The sequence below is a fragment of the Sus scrofa genome, chromosome 6 (assembly GCF_054392235.1).
Source record: "Sus scrofa isolate SSC_HxYL_T2T_F1_AM1 chromosome 6, Sscrofa_HxYL_maternal_Yorkshire_Landrace_v2.0, whole genome shotgun sequence".
Classification (NCBI taxonomy): domain Eukaryota; kingdom Metazoa; phylum Chordata; class Mammalia; order Artiodactyla; family Suidae; genus Sus; species Sus scrofa.
The window spans coordinates 765,664-781,583 of record NC_139388.1 but is presented as its reverse complement, the minus strand read 5'-3'; the positions used below and the strand labels follow the sequence as shown (position 1 = coordinate 781,583).

General features: G+C 47.7%; 1 long non-coding RNA gene across 5 annotated transcripts in view; it reads right to left on the bottom strand.

Moving 5' to 3' along the window:
- LOC106509328 (uncharacterized) overlaps positions 1 to 9,280 on the bottom strand; it is a 63,355-nt gene extending 54,075 nt beyond the window's left edge. For 2 of the 5 annotated variants that reach the window (XR_014805047.1, XR_014805049.1), the window contains exons 1-2: positions 4,737 to 4,895; positions 2,395 to 2,490 (exon numbers count right to left, since the gene is read on the bottom strand). This is a non-coding gene — a long non-coding RNA (uncharacterized LOC106509328). Of the gene's footprint in view, positions 1 to 2,394; positions 2,494 to 4,736; positions 4,896 to 9,156 lie in introns of those variants that run through there. The other 3 variants (XR_014805048.1, XR_014805046.1, XR_014805045.1) reach the window with 3 other exon arrangements.
- Between the last annotated feature and the right edge of the window lie 6,640 nt (positions 9,281 to 15,920).

Here is a 15,920-nt window from a genome sequence, read left to right as displayed (position 1 = left end):
CCAACATTCTCAAATTTTTTTCTTTTTCAGCCTCCCCATGGTAAATGCAGTTCCAGGGCCAGGAATAAAATCTGTAGGCCACAATTGCAACCTATACAACAGCTGTGAAAACACCAGATCCTTTAACCACTATGCTGGGCAGAGGATCTAACCTGCACTGCAGAAATGCCACCAATCCTGTTGCACCGCAGAAAGAACTCCCACCATTCTAATCTTAATTGCCCCATTGTCATTGTAAGTCCTGTACATGATACATGAAATCAGTAACCCTCCCCTAAACATAAAAGCTACAGGTCATCAGTGATACTGAATCTATGAATACACAGATTATAAGGATATAAATTTTGACTCCTTTGTAACCCCCACATCAGATCTAAAACCACAAGTATTATGACTAACAGAAGTCAGCAATTGAGTAGTATAGACAGTCATCAAATATTAATTTCCTCTGAAAATGCTTTACATGCATGAACTGTTCCCTCCTCAGGCCTGAAAAGAGCTGCCATAACAGGATGCCTAAATTAAAGAACCCTGATATCGACCAGGCCAGTGCTGTGGCCAGTACTCAGTAGAAGTCATTTTCATGTTCAAGATGGGACAGAGGGTGACAGCGGAGAGGTGGGTGAATCCAGAGCCCATGGTGAACATGTCTTCTGAAGTCCAGGAAAGGAACGGGGCCTCCGGGGCCCCAGGCCACCCTCAATCCCCTTCTGAGTTGGGTAATGGGAACGTTCCATGTGGGTGACAAGGTGGCCTGAGAAAGTGTCATGACGCTGACACTGTGTCCTGTGTGAACTCCATGCTCTTGGTATCACACCCCATCCTCTGCGCATCCCCCCCTGCAGGGTCCTTCCTGCCTCAGGACAGAGACCACCTGGCAAGCAGTTGACCTGTCAGCAAACAGCAGAGGATTCTGATCTAATGGGAGCCCTGAAGGTGACAACTCGTGGAGAGAAGTGGCCCGTGGTGTTGGGGCTGCCAGAGGGGGTGGGGAGTGAGACTTTCATGGTTGTGGAACCTCGGGTTTAAAAGCTGAATTCTTCTATGGATAGTGTGAGGGCTCCACAAAAAGGGGAGTGCACCCGATGCCTTAAAAATGTGAACTTAGGAGTTCCCATCGTGGCGCAGTGGTTAACGAATCCAACTAGGAACCATGAGGTTGCGGGTTCGGTCCCTGGCCTTGCTCAGTGGGTTAACGATCCGGCGTTGCCGTGAGCTGTGGTGTAGGTCGCAGACGCGGCTCGGATCCTGCATTGCTGTGGCTCTGGCGTAGGCCGGTGGCTACAGCTCCGATTCAGCCCCTAGCCTGGGAACCTCCATATGCCGCGGGAGCGGCCCAAGAAACAGCAGCAATAACAACAACAACAACAACAACAAAAATGTGAACTTAAAATGGTGATGACGGTGTGATGTGTGCTACAGTTCACTTAGATTTAGAAATGATGTCTGGGGAGTTCCCGTCATGGCTCAGTGGCTATGAACGTGACTAGCGTCCATGAGAGTGCAGGTTCAATACCAGGCCTCGCTCAGTGGGTTCATGAACAGGCATTGCTAGGGCTGTCATGTAGGCTGGCTGTGGCAGCTCTGATTCCACCCCTAGCATGGGAACCTCCATATGCTGCTGGTGTGGCCCTTAAAAGCTAAAACAAAGCAAAGAAACCCCTGATGTCTTACTCAGATTCCAATTTGAATCTTCTTCATCACAAATATGGGAGGCCCAAGCACCGTCCCCCACCAAGGAGGCCCTCATGGTACTTTCATGCGGCACATGGGGAACATTCTTAGGGGGGCTAGTCTGTGCTCCTGGAGCTCTGTCCGAGGGAACCCAGGCAGCAGTGACACGAATGGCTTAGACATGTGATAGACTATGATATTAGCAGGATAACACCAATGGTTGTCACTCAGCTGAAATTTGAGCCACAACCACTCAAAGGTGCTTGTCCTCATTTGATATGACAAGAGAAAGAGAAGAAAGGGGACCACAGGTTCCTCAGAGCAACACCCTCAATTCAGATATTTGAAACTTCAGGGAGGACAATAAACACTGGAGGCAGAGCAAAGACATGAGGTCTCCCCTGAACCAGAGCCTGACCCATGGATGGGGTGAGACCCACACAATCCCCAGACCCAGCACCAGGGTGACCTCACCTCTCCAGATCCTGCACCTGGGGTCACAGGTCCCCTTGGCCAGGACACTAGGGCTGTGCTGAGTGGGCCCCCGACATGGGAATGAGTCAGGTCCTGGGACCTGCTAAGACTGCAGAAGGAGTGTAGGGTCTGTCTCTTCCCCTCTTTTCAGTTTGTCCCAGAGAAGTCAGTCTCCACCTCTTTTCCCCTTGGTTCTGGGCTATTTCAATTGCTTTTAGCCATTTATGCTAAAGTTGAACACAATACCTTGGTTCTAGCAGGCTCAGCCATTTCTTGTCTTGCTGAAGTGCTGAGACAACTCCCTGGAAGGCAGGGCTGACACAGGAGGTGCAGGACTGGGTGCTGCTGAGCAAGGATAGGCAACTAGAAGGAGACCCCAGAGGCAACTTCCCCTGCTGCTGGCTGGCCTTACACCCAGACCCACGTGCCCAGCAATCAACTCACCAGGCAAACCTGCCTCCCTCCTCACCCTGTGAATCCTGTTTATGTTTTTAATGGCTGCACCCACAGTATATGGAAGTTCCCGGATCAGGGATTGAATACGAGCTGCAGCTTAGACCTATGCTGTAGCTGCAGCAATGCCAGATCCTTTAATCCACTGTGCCAGGCTGGGGATTGAACCTGTACCACCACAGAGACCAGAGATGCTGCGTACTCTTTTTTTTTTTGAGGGCCACACATGCAGCATATGGAAGTTCCTAGGCTAGGGGTCGATTGGTGCTATGGCTGCCAGACTATGCCACAGCCACAGCAATGCCAAATCCAAGCCACATCAGTAACATACACCACAGCTCGGGCCAATGCTGGATCCTTAACCCCCTGAGTGGGGCCAGGGATTGAACCTGCATCCTCATGGATACAAATCAGGTTCATTTCCACTGAGCCACAGTGGGAACTCCCTGCAGTCAGATCATGAACCCACTGCGCCACAGCAGGAGCTCCCTGGTGAATTGGCTTAATTATGAGGGAGCTCACCTGAGGCGCCTCCACCAGCCCCAGGGAAGGTGAACCTACAGGGATAAGGACTAGACTCCCCCCACCTCCATAGCCATGACCCCCAGGCAGGGCAGAGAACCAGCCTTAGAGCAGAGGCCGTGACCAGACAAGTCCACCTCAGCTCCAGATCTGACATCTAAGCACAGACATTTGGACAGAGGCACAGAACTTCTCAGGACTGCGGCCAGTCTGGGTCTCTACCCGGGACCCCATGTCCCCCTCAAAGCTCTCAGGACTGAAGCTGGGTCTCTACCCAGGTCCCCACATCCTAGTGTAGGCCGAACTTGGTCATGTCTAAAAACGCACAGTGTAGACAGGGCACGGAGACGTCTAAATCTACCATGCAGACAACTCAGTTTTAAAGTAGTTTGGGGCTGCTCTTCTGTGGGTCACATGTCACACAGGTGGGGTCTTTCACCTCTGGACAGGGATTTGCCCTTGGTGGGAGTGGGATGTCCGTTTCTTGGAGAATAAATCAACATAAGTGTCCACATTTCACCTGCATCAGCAAACTGCACAAAATGCTTGTCATTAAGCATTTCAACATGCAAAACAAAAACATTACCAATCTCTCTGGCCGTGGTCAGGACTCAGAAGTCAGCCCAGGCTCCCACAAGGGCAGACCAGAAGAGGCCCAGTTCCACTATCCCAGGTCCCTGCTAGATCATCCATCCTGTTGACAACTAAAATGACCCAAACACATACACTAGATGCACAAGTAGGGCAACTTGAACCATTCGCTAAGCTGCCATTATAATCTTAACTGTCCTATCATCATTGCAAATTCTTTACATGACACAGGAATCAATAATTCTTCCCTAACCATTACACTGTCATCAATGTTACCGAAGCCACAAATACAGATTGTGAAAACTTAAATTTTGACTCCTCTATGATACCCACATCAGATCTAAAACCAGGAGGATTATGACTAAAAGAAATCAACAACCAAGGACCGCAGTCATCAAATATATCCTCTGAAAATGTTTTACCCTCCTGAGCTGCTCCCCTTTTATGCCTAAAAACAGAGGCTACCCGAGGACACCTAGATTACTAGGTCCTGATGTCCGCAGGGCCAGGCCTGTGCTGTGCACAGTGACCAGCAGAAGCGCACCTGCTGCCCCCTCAGGGGGATTACCTGCCATGGCAGTTTCCACGGCCCTCCTCTGAGGGGACCAGCTCACAGGCCTCCGCTTAGGAAGATTCATTTTGTGAGCCTTCCCTTCAGTGGGATTCATCCTTCAAATCCTTTCTATCATGGAATTTGCCTTACAATCCTGTGTTGGGGTCATGCAGCAGGCATTTCCCCCTGAAGTGGGTTTAGGCTCATGTCAGAAGGTCACACTTACCACCTGCTTGTCCACTCCCAGCTCAGACCCAGAAAGATCCCCATTGGTCTTCCAGCCCATGGCTCTGCCTGGGCACCCTCTCCCCTCCCTCCTGGCCTCTCCCTCCCATGTCCCCTGAGGGTCACCAGGAGCTCCCGCCTGGGGTGGGCTGTCCACTCTGTCCTAAGGAAGCCTCCATGTCATCAGGTGAAAAAAGCTGGGGCCTCCCTCATGTGGCACAGTGGCCAGCACCCACCTACTGACCTTGTCACTCTGGATGAGCCTGGGTAGGGGTCCAAGGACCTGCAGCACTTTCTGGTTCTCATTTCATTCCAGCAATGCCCCCAGGAGAATCACACTGAACAACTCTGTACCAACTGCAAAGGATGCTTGTTCACAAGCCCCTCCCAGTTCCCAGGGCTCACGAGAGCAGGCCCTGCCTGGGTTATGCAGGTCACCTTGGCAATAACCCAGCAGCCCCTGGGGCTCATGAGGGCAGGTCATGCCTTGTATATGGAGCTCACCTGGGCAATCACCCATCATCACCCAGGGCTCACAAGGGCAGGCCTTGCCCAGGATATGGAGCTCACCTGAGCAATAACCCAGCAGCCCCTGGGGCTCACAAGGGCAGGCTCCTCCCAGGATATGGAGCTCACCTGGGCGGGCACCCTGACAGTGATCAGCACACAGGAACCACATACAGAGACTTCACTGCAGACCCCTCCCCCAGCCCCCCTTGTTAGAGCGGACCCTGAGCACCTTAGGGCAGTGTCTGAACTAACAGCAGCTCCTGGGCAGGTCTGTGGCCCTGGACTTTTCTCCATGCAGCCTCCCTCCAGTGGGTCTTCCAGAGGCTTCCAATGCACCAGGGTACCTGGCCCCTGTTTCCACCCACCTCCCCTCTTCTCCCTACTTCCAGGATTTCTCTCATGAGGAGAGAATCTTCTTGAAATAGTCTCCCACTCATGAGCCAGTTAAAAATTAGAAAATGAGCTAGAGCTGCAGCCCCAAGTCTATCTTGACCCTCAGGACTCCACATGCTCTTTGTACAGAACCTGAGGAGCAAGGCCCATTTCCCACAATCATAGGCACCTGATGGGTTAGGGTTAGGGTTTAGGGTGGGGGTTAGGTTTAGGGTTAGGGGTCAGGGTTTGGGTTCTGGTTGGGGTTTGGGATCGGATTTGGTGCTAGGGTTTGGCTTGGGGTGAGAGGTTAGGGTTAGAGGCTTAGGGTTTTGGTTTGGGGGTTAGGATTAGAGGGTTAGGATTGGAGTTAGGTTGGGCTCACTGCTCTGAAAGACTTTGAGAGAGATATAGCCCATATTGGCAGGAGCTTCTCAGTATTAAAGAAAGAGGGGGAAGGAAGCTGAGCTGCATGCATTTGGCTGAAGCCCCAGCAAGCACTCTATCACAGCCCCAGCAGTGACAGAGACAAGCTCTTAACCAGGCAGCCATGAGGGAACTCCATGAGAGCTTTCTTGATATCAATAGACTTTGCCTAATTCATCAGACCTGGGTTTGGTCAGGCCTCTATAGCCTGGTGTGGTACTGAAACAGAGGCTTCTGTGGAAAGGCAAGGGGGAAGTTTCACTAGGTCTCTTGAATGAAAAAAAGATTCAGGGTTGTCTTCAGGGCACCTGGGACTCTCTGGGCCAAGATGCCTCCTGTCAGGCAGAGGACACAGGTGCCCTTTCAGCATTGGATGTGGATTTGCAGCCTGCCTGGGTGTCACAGCGGTAAGAAAGCTTGGCAGGTTCAGTGGAATCAGACAGCCTGTTGTTTCTCAAGAGGCAGGAGTCTGGACTAGGGTACCATGGCTTGTGAAGTCGGAGCTGGCAATTTTGAAACCCCAGGCTGAGCGGGGGTTTGTGATCTGGATCAAGTGCCTGCGGGAGGTGAATGGAGGATGGATTGGTGAGCAGCTGCTCTAATCCTTGTTCTTTTTCTCTCAAGAGGTATCCTGAAACTCCGTTCTTTTCTTTCCCTATGAGCCTCGTTTTTTTCTCTCTATACACCTGATAGGAAGACCTGATCGAAAGCCAGGTCTGGGGAATTAAGGCTGGTAGATTGATATAAAGAAAGCTCTCCCAGAGATCCCTCCTGGCTCCCTGGGTAAAGCATCTGCCTTTGTCCCTGCGGTGGGATTGATAACTTCTCTTTCTTGAAATCCGTCAATGGGCAGACAACTCACTCATGCTTCAGCTGAGGTAAAGAAAGAAAAGAAGGAAGAAACAAAGAGAAAGAAAGATAGGTAGGCATGAATGGATAATGTACCTAAGGTCAAGAAAATCAATCAATAATTACATCCATACACAGTTACATTCATAAAAACATAAGTGCACAAATATATGAAAAATTGAATAAGGCTGTCATGACATGATGGGTTGGAGCTGAGGTTGTGAATGGATTGTTCTGGTGTAGGTTGGCCTCAGTGTCTTGGAAGACATTCAGCGAGACAGCTTACTTAGTGGAGCACTTCTCGGTATTTAAAGAAAGAGGGGGAAGGAAAACCAACGGGCATATTGCCCAAGGGCAATGCAGAGAGAGGAGGAAATCCTGAGAGTTGCTGTTAGAGCAGATGGCCACGAGACGGCACCAGAGTACCTTCCGGACCCTGTGCAGCTCCAAGGCTGCTTGCCTATCCAGGCTCAGAGGTGAGGTTGTTGGTGGGTTTGGTCAAAACGCCAGCAAATACCCATTGTTGGATAAGTTCTCTTGTCTTTTATATTATTTTACTAATATTGACAACGAAACTGATTCATACACATACACTGGATGCATACGTAGGACAATCTGAACCATTTACCAGCTGCTGTTCTAAACTTTTTAAAAAAATTACATAAAGTCTAAACCCATTTCTGGGTGGCATTATCTATCATGACCCCATTTTTCATGGTTTTCTAGTGGCCGTCTTCTATTCAGGTCAGGGCGTAATTCTTACATTTCACAGATACATCACGATTGTGCCTATGTCTGCCCTTCAAGTCAATCTAATCATGTGACTCTGGCTCTTAAATGCCTTACTGGCTTCCTGTTACAGCGAGAGGAAATTCATGACACCTTCTATGGCCTACAGAATCCACCACCATCTGGGATCCATTTTTTTTCTTCTTCTGGCCACACTGCAGCATATGGAGTTCCCAGGCAAGGGATCAGATCTGAGCTGCAGATGCAACCTATGCTGCAGCTGTGGCAATGCTGGGTTCTTAACCCACTGTGCTGGACTGGGGGTGGAAACCGCTTCCCATTGCTCCAGAGATGCTGCTGATCCCGTTTCACCACAGCGGGAACTCCCACTGTTCTAATCTTAACTTCCCATCTGCATTGCCAGTCCTCTACATGATACATGAAATCAGTCACTCCTCCCTAAAAACCGCAGGTCATCAATGACCCTGAAGCTGCTAATACACAGATGGTGAAGATTTAAACCTCTACATCAGATCTAAAACCAGGAGAATTATGACTAATAGAAGTCAACAGCTGAGTAATACAATCATTGAATATGAATTTCACCTGAAAATGTTTTAAGTCATTAGCTATTCCTTCTTTAGGCCTAAAAACAGCTCCTATTCCAGTAATCTAATCATTGAAAATTAATTTCACCTGAAAATGTTTTACACTCATTAGGCGTTCCCTCTTTAGGCCCCAAAACAGCTCCTATTCCAGGATGCCTAAATTAGAGGCCCTGATTCTGATGTGACCAGGCCTATATTGTGGAGAATGATCAGTACACATTGTTTTCCTGAGTTCAAGACATGACAGAGGGAGATGGCGGAGATGCAGGGTGAATCCGGAGTCCAGGGTGGATGTGCTGCCTGAGCTTCTGGACAGGAACATGGCCTCTGGCATCCCAGGCCTCCCATCACGCCACCTTCGTGGAGTTTTAGGAACACTCTGTGTGATGAGACAGCCCACACACTTGTCATAGCCCTGATGCTGTGTGCTATGCAGGCCCCATGTTCTTGGGATCAGAGCCCACACTCTGTGGTCCCCCCTGCAGGGTCCTTCCTGCCAAAGGAGCAGAGACCACCCAGCAAGCAGCCTCTCCCCAACCTGCAGGGAGAGGGGAGCAGGGACACCTGAGTCCCCAGAGCACCAGTGGGGACAGCGATGATGCAGATGAGGCTCAGCCCAAGAGATGGGACCAGAGGGACCCACATGGCCAGTCACATCATGGTTCATCTGAGCCCCAGACACACTGTCCCTCATATGCCGTCCCTAAATGCAGGGTCTTGAGATGCAAACAGGCTGAGCTTCACACTGAGGTCAACTCTTCCAAACTGACCCCTCAGCAAACACTGCAGGAATCCGCACAAATGGGGGCCTGGAATCCACAACTCAAGGACCACAGAGCCAGGACTGTGGGGGGTGGGGTGGGGGGAGTGAGGCTTCCACCCCAACTCCCCAGACTCCCTACCCGGGTACCACATCCACCCTCAGAGTGACTCCACCTCCCCAAACCCTGTGCCTCAGCTCACATCCCCTTGGTTGATACCAGGGCTGTGCTGGGTGGGCCCCCGTTGTGAGCTGGGTCCCTGGGAGTGGCTAGGACCATAGAAAGAAATGCAGGGTCCATCTCCTCCCCCAACACTTGTCCCAGAGAAGTCAGTCCCCTCCTCTTCTCACTTGATTCTGGGTTATCTTCACTGTTTTTAAAACTTTCATGATAAAGTTGAACACATTACCTTGACTCCGGCAGGCTCAGCCCTTTTGTGCCACTGAGGTGATGAGAAAGCTCATGGGACAGCAGAGCTGAAAGTGAAGACACAGGTCTGGGCTCGGCCAAGTGGGAAGGAGACTCTAAAGGCCGCCTCACCTGCTGCCCTTTGGCCTTAAATGGAGATCCACGAGCCCAGCAATCAGGGATAGCGCTCAATTTCTTTATAACCCTGGAAGTGGAGGCTTGATGAGTCCTCATCACCTCACTCCTAATAGGAGGCAATGGAGGAATATCAGAATCAAAATTTGGAACCAAAGGCTCTGGAGCCAAATGTTCTCTATGATAATTTTGTTCAGGGACTGTATATTTAGGTTCCTCCCACAAAGGTGTAAACTCTCCTTCTTCTTTTGTCTCTAAGTCCTCTGTGGTCTGTGTTGGTTCTAAAACTGATTTACTTAAGCTCCAAGTACTCCAAAGGGACACAGGAATTGGACCGCCCTCATCATGTAATACCCTAAGTTCCCTTCCTACCGTTTCCCATATCCTTACATCTAACGTTTCTAATGGAGGAAACCAATCACAATGTTTCTCAATAGTCTGAAAAGGCTCCAAAAGCTGTCTTTCACTTGTTTTTGCACCCCCTTTTTTAAGGACTTGTCCTAACAAACAAATGTAAGGACTATAGTTTCCTGCAATTGCCTTATTTCCCATGTTACCCTGTAAATACCTGAGAGAGGGAACGTATCCGCAGGATTTCTTTAGCGTGGCCACGCAAAATTCCTCCCTTCTTCTCAGGGCTCCACAGCACTTCCAGTGAAGAAAAATTCCGCTGTCGTCGCAGTCCTTCATTCCTCGTGCCCGCCTGTCTGCCCCACGTTGGGCGCCACTTGCTGAGACCAGCTCAGCAGGATGGGGCTGAAGAACGGGCGCTGTGGAACTTGAGGAAAAAAGTTAACATAAGACACAGAGACATTGATCTGAAGTAAAGGTGGGAGCCGGGGAACTCAAAGTCTCAGGGACCAAAAGCACCGCCTTAAGAAACCACACTGCTTTTATTTTGTTTTTTAGGATTACATCACGTGAGAAGGGGGTTGTAGGTTCAGGATATAGGTTTTTCTAAAAGTCACATAGCCGGTTGCGGATTAAGCTTTTACTCTGACCTTTAGGCATTTAACAATCATTAGCAGGGTGTTCCCATCGTGGTGCAGTGGTTAACAAATCCAACTAGGAACCATTGAAATGGAGTTTTAACTAAAGAACAACCCCCCCTTGGCTAAGAAGGCAGCTGCAAGCCTTTCCAGCTGTGCTCATCACTACACCACCCTTCCTGTAATAATGTAACAATTGTGTGCTCTCTGTCCAAGCCAGCAGCCCTGCTCATCAGGTACCCAGCATTGCTCATCAGTTCTGCTTCTGCAACCTTGCTTGCTCAGTTTCTTAGGGAGGCACACTGTCTGCTTGGGGATGGGGGAGGTCCCGGATGCTTACATGGGAAAATCAAGACCTTGTAGTGTATAAACGTTACTGAGAACAAAGACCTGGTGCTCAGACTCTGGAGGCGACGCCTCTGAGCCCGCACCAGTGCTGAATAAACCTTGCTTTTCCATATCTCCGAGTACTGTTTGTCTCCTTCCATTGCCACAGTTTTTGCGGTTTCCGCAACACCATGAGGTTGCGGGTTTGACCCCTGCCCTTGCTCAATGGGTTAATGATCCTGCATTGCCGTGAGCTGTGGTGTGGGTCACAGATGTGGCTCTGATCCCATGTTGCTGTGGCTCTGGTGTAGGCTGGCAGCTACAGCTCTGATTAGACCCCTAGCCTGGGAACCTCCATATGCCGTGGGAGTGGCCCAAGAAATGGCAAAAAGACAAAAAAAAAAAAAAAAAAAAAGGATGGCACATACATAAAAAGCATCATACTTAAATGCAAATACAAAGGAAAGGAAAGTTACCTTAAAAAAGAATCATTAGCATATGAGGAAGCTTGGCATCAGCTGTCTATGCATAGCATCTAGAGAATCACCATTGTGCTTCTGCAGACTGCGTGCTTATCTGCAGCAACCAGGCTTGCCTAGGTTTGCACCTTTGTTCTTCTTTGCTAATGCAAATCCAGCTAATGACCCCTCATAAACCCTGTGGGGCTATGGGGCTCCTCTTTTATTTTTAAGAGGATGTATCATGCTTTGCAAATGGTGCACCAATCTGCACAGGCCTGGCTTGCCCAGACCAACGTGTTAAGTCCTCATTCCGCTGACCCTGTGACTAACTTATGCCTTTAGGTCTTTGTTCTTAAGCATAAGTCATTCACCATCACTGCGACTGTTTTTCAAGCAGGAGGATGGGGTAAAGTAAAGCAGAACGAGAGAGAGTTTTCAGCAAAGAGGCCAAGAAAATATTGTAGAAACATGTCTTGTAACATCTCCCCCTTTTTGTTTTTGTGGGAGGACAAAAGTAGATCTTGCAACTTTTTTCTCCATTACTTCTTGGATTGTTCGCTTCATGCATCTATAGACTAAATAGAAAATTATTAAGAATCCTAGAAATGCAATTAATGATCAGATTATTCCTCCACCAAAATCTTTAAACCATTTTGAAGGGTTATTTTTAAATTTTCCAGAATATACTCCAGTACATCTTTATGAGGTATATTTTGTAGAGAGGCCTTTTGAATACTCAGGACTCTAGTCTGCAGTTTTTTATATATCCAGAGTCAACTTAACTGAGTGACCTCATAAATGTCTCTTAGTCTTTTTCCATGATGTTACACTAGAATTGTACTCATAGGGAGTAACACAATAAGAAGTAAAAGATTCATTGATTTTCCTTTTTGACTTTTTATAAGTATAATTTCCATCCCAGGTTTGAGTATTTTAAAAGTTAAGAGTAATCTTCCATAAGTCAATTTGAGACTTGGTATTATCAAATTGAGGATAGGGAGGCACAAGGCCTGAATCTTTCCAAATTAAAGCTTTTGGCTTTAATTATTACTTTTTGTTGGTCTGATTGGCCAGAGACCATCCAAGAGAGTAATTCATTAACAGAACACAGAGGTTGATGACCCATACAGGCAGGAATCGGCTTCCCCTCAGGGGACCAATCCTGCACAGTTCCATAGGAACAATTAAGCAGTATGACCCCCTCTGTTGTCCTGCATACATTTCAATGAATTTGATCTTTCATTCTCTTGAAGGTATCTGTCCTTTTTAAGGGACACAAAGTCCTGTCAGGCATCCCCATATTAACTGGTTTCACCTGACAGTAAGTGAAACTCCAGTCTGTAACTAAATATAAATCTTCACTAGTGGGCATATTTACATTTCCTGAAAGCCACATTTGAGGTTCAGGAGTTAAACATAAAGTTTTTTTTCCCAATACAAATCAGCCAATTTTTAAACTTTACAATTTGATGAAAAGGTATCCCTTCTTTTTTTTAAAAAAAATAGGGCAGTTTGTCATCCTCCAGCCCAGGGACCCAGGATAAATCATTAATAGATAAATATATGCACTGGAGCCTCACCCCATTCCACAGGTCTCAATAAAGGAGGATTGGGGACATAGGCCCAGTAGGTATGATTAGTTTCTCCCAATGCTGCTAAGGGAATACTCACTGCGATAGAAACCAAAGTAAAGAGAGCTAGGACCAAATTATTTGGAGTGAGAGGCTTTCCTTTTCTTCTTAGTAGATTTTCAGCTTCTTGGGTGATAAGTTTGATCTGACCCCAAGTGGGAAGATGAGCCCTTCGGGTCTGTGGCAGTGACACACGAGTTGGTGTCACAGATGTTGCTGCTGTATCCATGGTGGGCAGCTCTGGATCCCAAATCATGAATCTGGGTCTCTTCAGTATGTTCTCATCCATCATCCTTTTTCTGGGGTCTGGAGTCAAGGGATGCCTCATGGGCTCATTCATGATATGGTTTGATTCTTCTTGATGGAATCTGAGCAGTTTGTAATCCATGACCTGGTGAAATACAAGCATATCCCCTACCCCACGTAATAAATTTTCCCGGGGACCAGACATTTGCTCATGGATCCTGTCACCAAATCAAGGGCTGTTCAGCCTGAGGAAAGTTAATTTTATTTCATTCTGTATTAAAATGTCTTTCTGCAGCCATATTTTCATCAGAGGCCAAGTTTAAAAAATTTAAAGTGAATAAGGTTTTGTTTAAAAGTGTTTGTTGTGACTTAACTATTTCTGTCTCCCCCTTTTTGTTTTTCAAGAGCCTGTTTTATATATAAATTGGCTCATTCCACTATAGCCTGTCCTTAGGGGTTGTAAGGGAGGCCAGTGGAGGGAGCAAAATGTCAGGCATCCAGGGATATTTTAAATTGATAACTGATATATGCTGGACCATTATTAGTTTTAATTGCTTGCAGCAGGCCCATGACTACAAAACAGGCATATACCTGATGAATAACATGTTCAGCTGATTCACCAGATTGCGCAGTAGCCCAAATAAATTTAGAGTAAGTGTCAATACACGCATGAAAAAATGACAACTTTTTAAAAGATGACTAATGAGTAACATCCTTTCGTCAAAGAGCATTTGGGACAAGTCCCCTAGGGTTAACTCCAGGCTCGGATTGAGAGGGATTGTTAATAGTTTGACATGCAGGACATTGATGTACAGTTGTCTTGGCTTTAGCCCATGTTATTCCAAATCTCTTTTTAAGGCCTTGCACATTTACATGTGTTAAATCATGAAAATGTTGAGCGTCCTGTAACACAGGTGTCACCAAGTGGTCAATGTCTTCATTTCCTGCAACTAGAGGCGCAGGTAATTTAGTATGTGTTCTGATATGAGTAATATAATAAAATGGCTATCTTCTTTCCCTTACAACACTTTGTAATTCTGTAAACAAATCAAATAACAAGATAGGTAAATTTTGTGTAATGGTAGCAGTTTCAATCATTTTGGCAGCAAGAACTACATATGCCAAATCAGAAAGAATATCGATTGGCTCAGGATAGTCCCTCAAGGCATGGATTACAGCAGTTAGTTCAGCCTGTTGGGCAGAAAGGCCAGGCATTTCTATAATTTTAGATTGATTAGCCCCATATCCGGCCTTCCCTTTACTAGTCCCACAGTAAAGATCACAGGGGCTTTAATGATGGGTGAATCCTTCACTTTTTGGGGAAGAATCCATTGAGTTTGCTTTATAAATTGTAAAATAGGTTTTTTGGATAATGACTATCTATTGATCCTACATAATCTGCAAAAGCAATTTGCCAATTTATATGGTTTTGAAAACAATTTTGGATTTCCTAACAGTTAAACTAACAATTACATTATTTAAATATTTTCTGGACATTTGTACACAATGAGTAAGACCTTTTAGAATAAGTTGTGCCATCATGTCAAGGTATGGAGACAAAGATTTTGTGACATTATTGGGAAGAAAAAGCCACTCAAGAATATTTTTTAATTGCATCAACATTCCGATGGGAAGGGGGTGCAGCTCCTGGAGGAGCAGGACATTGTTTTTTAGTTAATGGACTGTTTAATAGTTATTAGGACCAGGGGGCCTCTATGCTGTTAGTCCCCAGACAATGAACACCGATGTGTTCCTGGCACCCATGAGCACGGTGCCCTATTCAGGAACTGTGACACAGCACATCCTGTTTGTAAGTACTGCTCCTCCCCATGTTCACTACAAATTGTTCCCGTGACCCCTCGGCCATGCAGGTCAAAGCAGCAAATGCTTCCAGTCATCCATCAGTTCCTGCTCTCACCCTGTAAGTTACCTGATAAGAAGTCGGCCAGGAATTCCCTTGGCAGCCACGTTCTCACTCTTTGGGCCCTTTCTCACCTGGCCCAACCTTGGCCTGAATTTGTTCCCACCCCCTGTTGTCCCCTCATTGGCCTTGCTCTTGTGAGCAGAGCAGGATAGTGTGGTCAGTGGTCCCTGCATGAGACACACTGGCAGGCACCTGGTGGCCCCTCCGTGCCTGTGCTGACCTCATGGAAAGGGCATTGCCCCTGGGCATGTGGTGCAGGTTTACCTGCCCACAGAGAGGCTGGACCTCTGTTCCTGGCTCCAGAGGTCACTTTGAGTCTCATGGAAGTGTCCAGGCTACATGGGCCTGGCTCCAGGCTGGGCTCTGCTGACAACATTGTGTGTGGTGGGGCTTCCTGAGTCTCCACAGGGCTGGAGGCCAAGGTCAGACACGTGGTGGTTCCTTTGTCTACATGCCAGACCCCCCCTAATATTCCTTGTATGTCCATCTGAGGGTACCTAGGAAAGAGACTGAGTGTTCTGGACTGAGTGGTTCGAAAACAGGGTGATATGTTTTTCCTCAATTTGTCTCCCTTAATATAATATGTCGGGTAAAGGTGAAGGTGTTACTTGAGAGTGTGTGCTCTCAAGAAAAGGGACAGGGAGTTCCCGTCATGGCGCAGTGGTTAACGAATCCGACTAGGAACCATGAGGTTGAGGGTGCGGTCCCTGCCCTTGCTCAGTGGGTTAATGATCCGGCGTTGCCGTGAGCTGTGGTGTAGGTTGCAGACGCGGATCGGATCCCGCGTTGCTGTGGCTCTGGCATAGGCTGGTGGCTACAGCTCCGATTCAACCCCTAGCCTGGGAACCTCCATATGCCGCGGGAGTGGCCCAAGAAATAGCAGCAGCAACAACAAAAACAACAAAAAAAAAGACCAAAAAAAAAAAAAAAAAGGAAAAGGGACAGGGCTCCTCCCTGTTGGTGACTGAGACATTTAATGGGGGTGGTGGAGGCCGAGCCCCCACACCATGCAGTGGTCCCATAGGGAAACCCACTCATTCATTACCACCTGC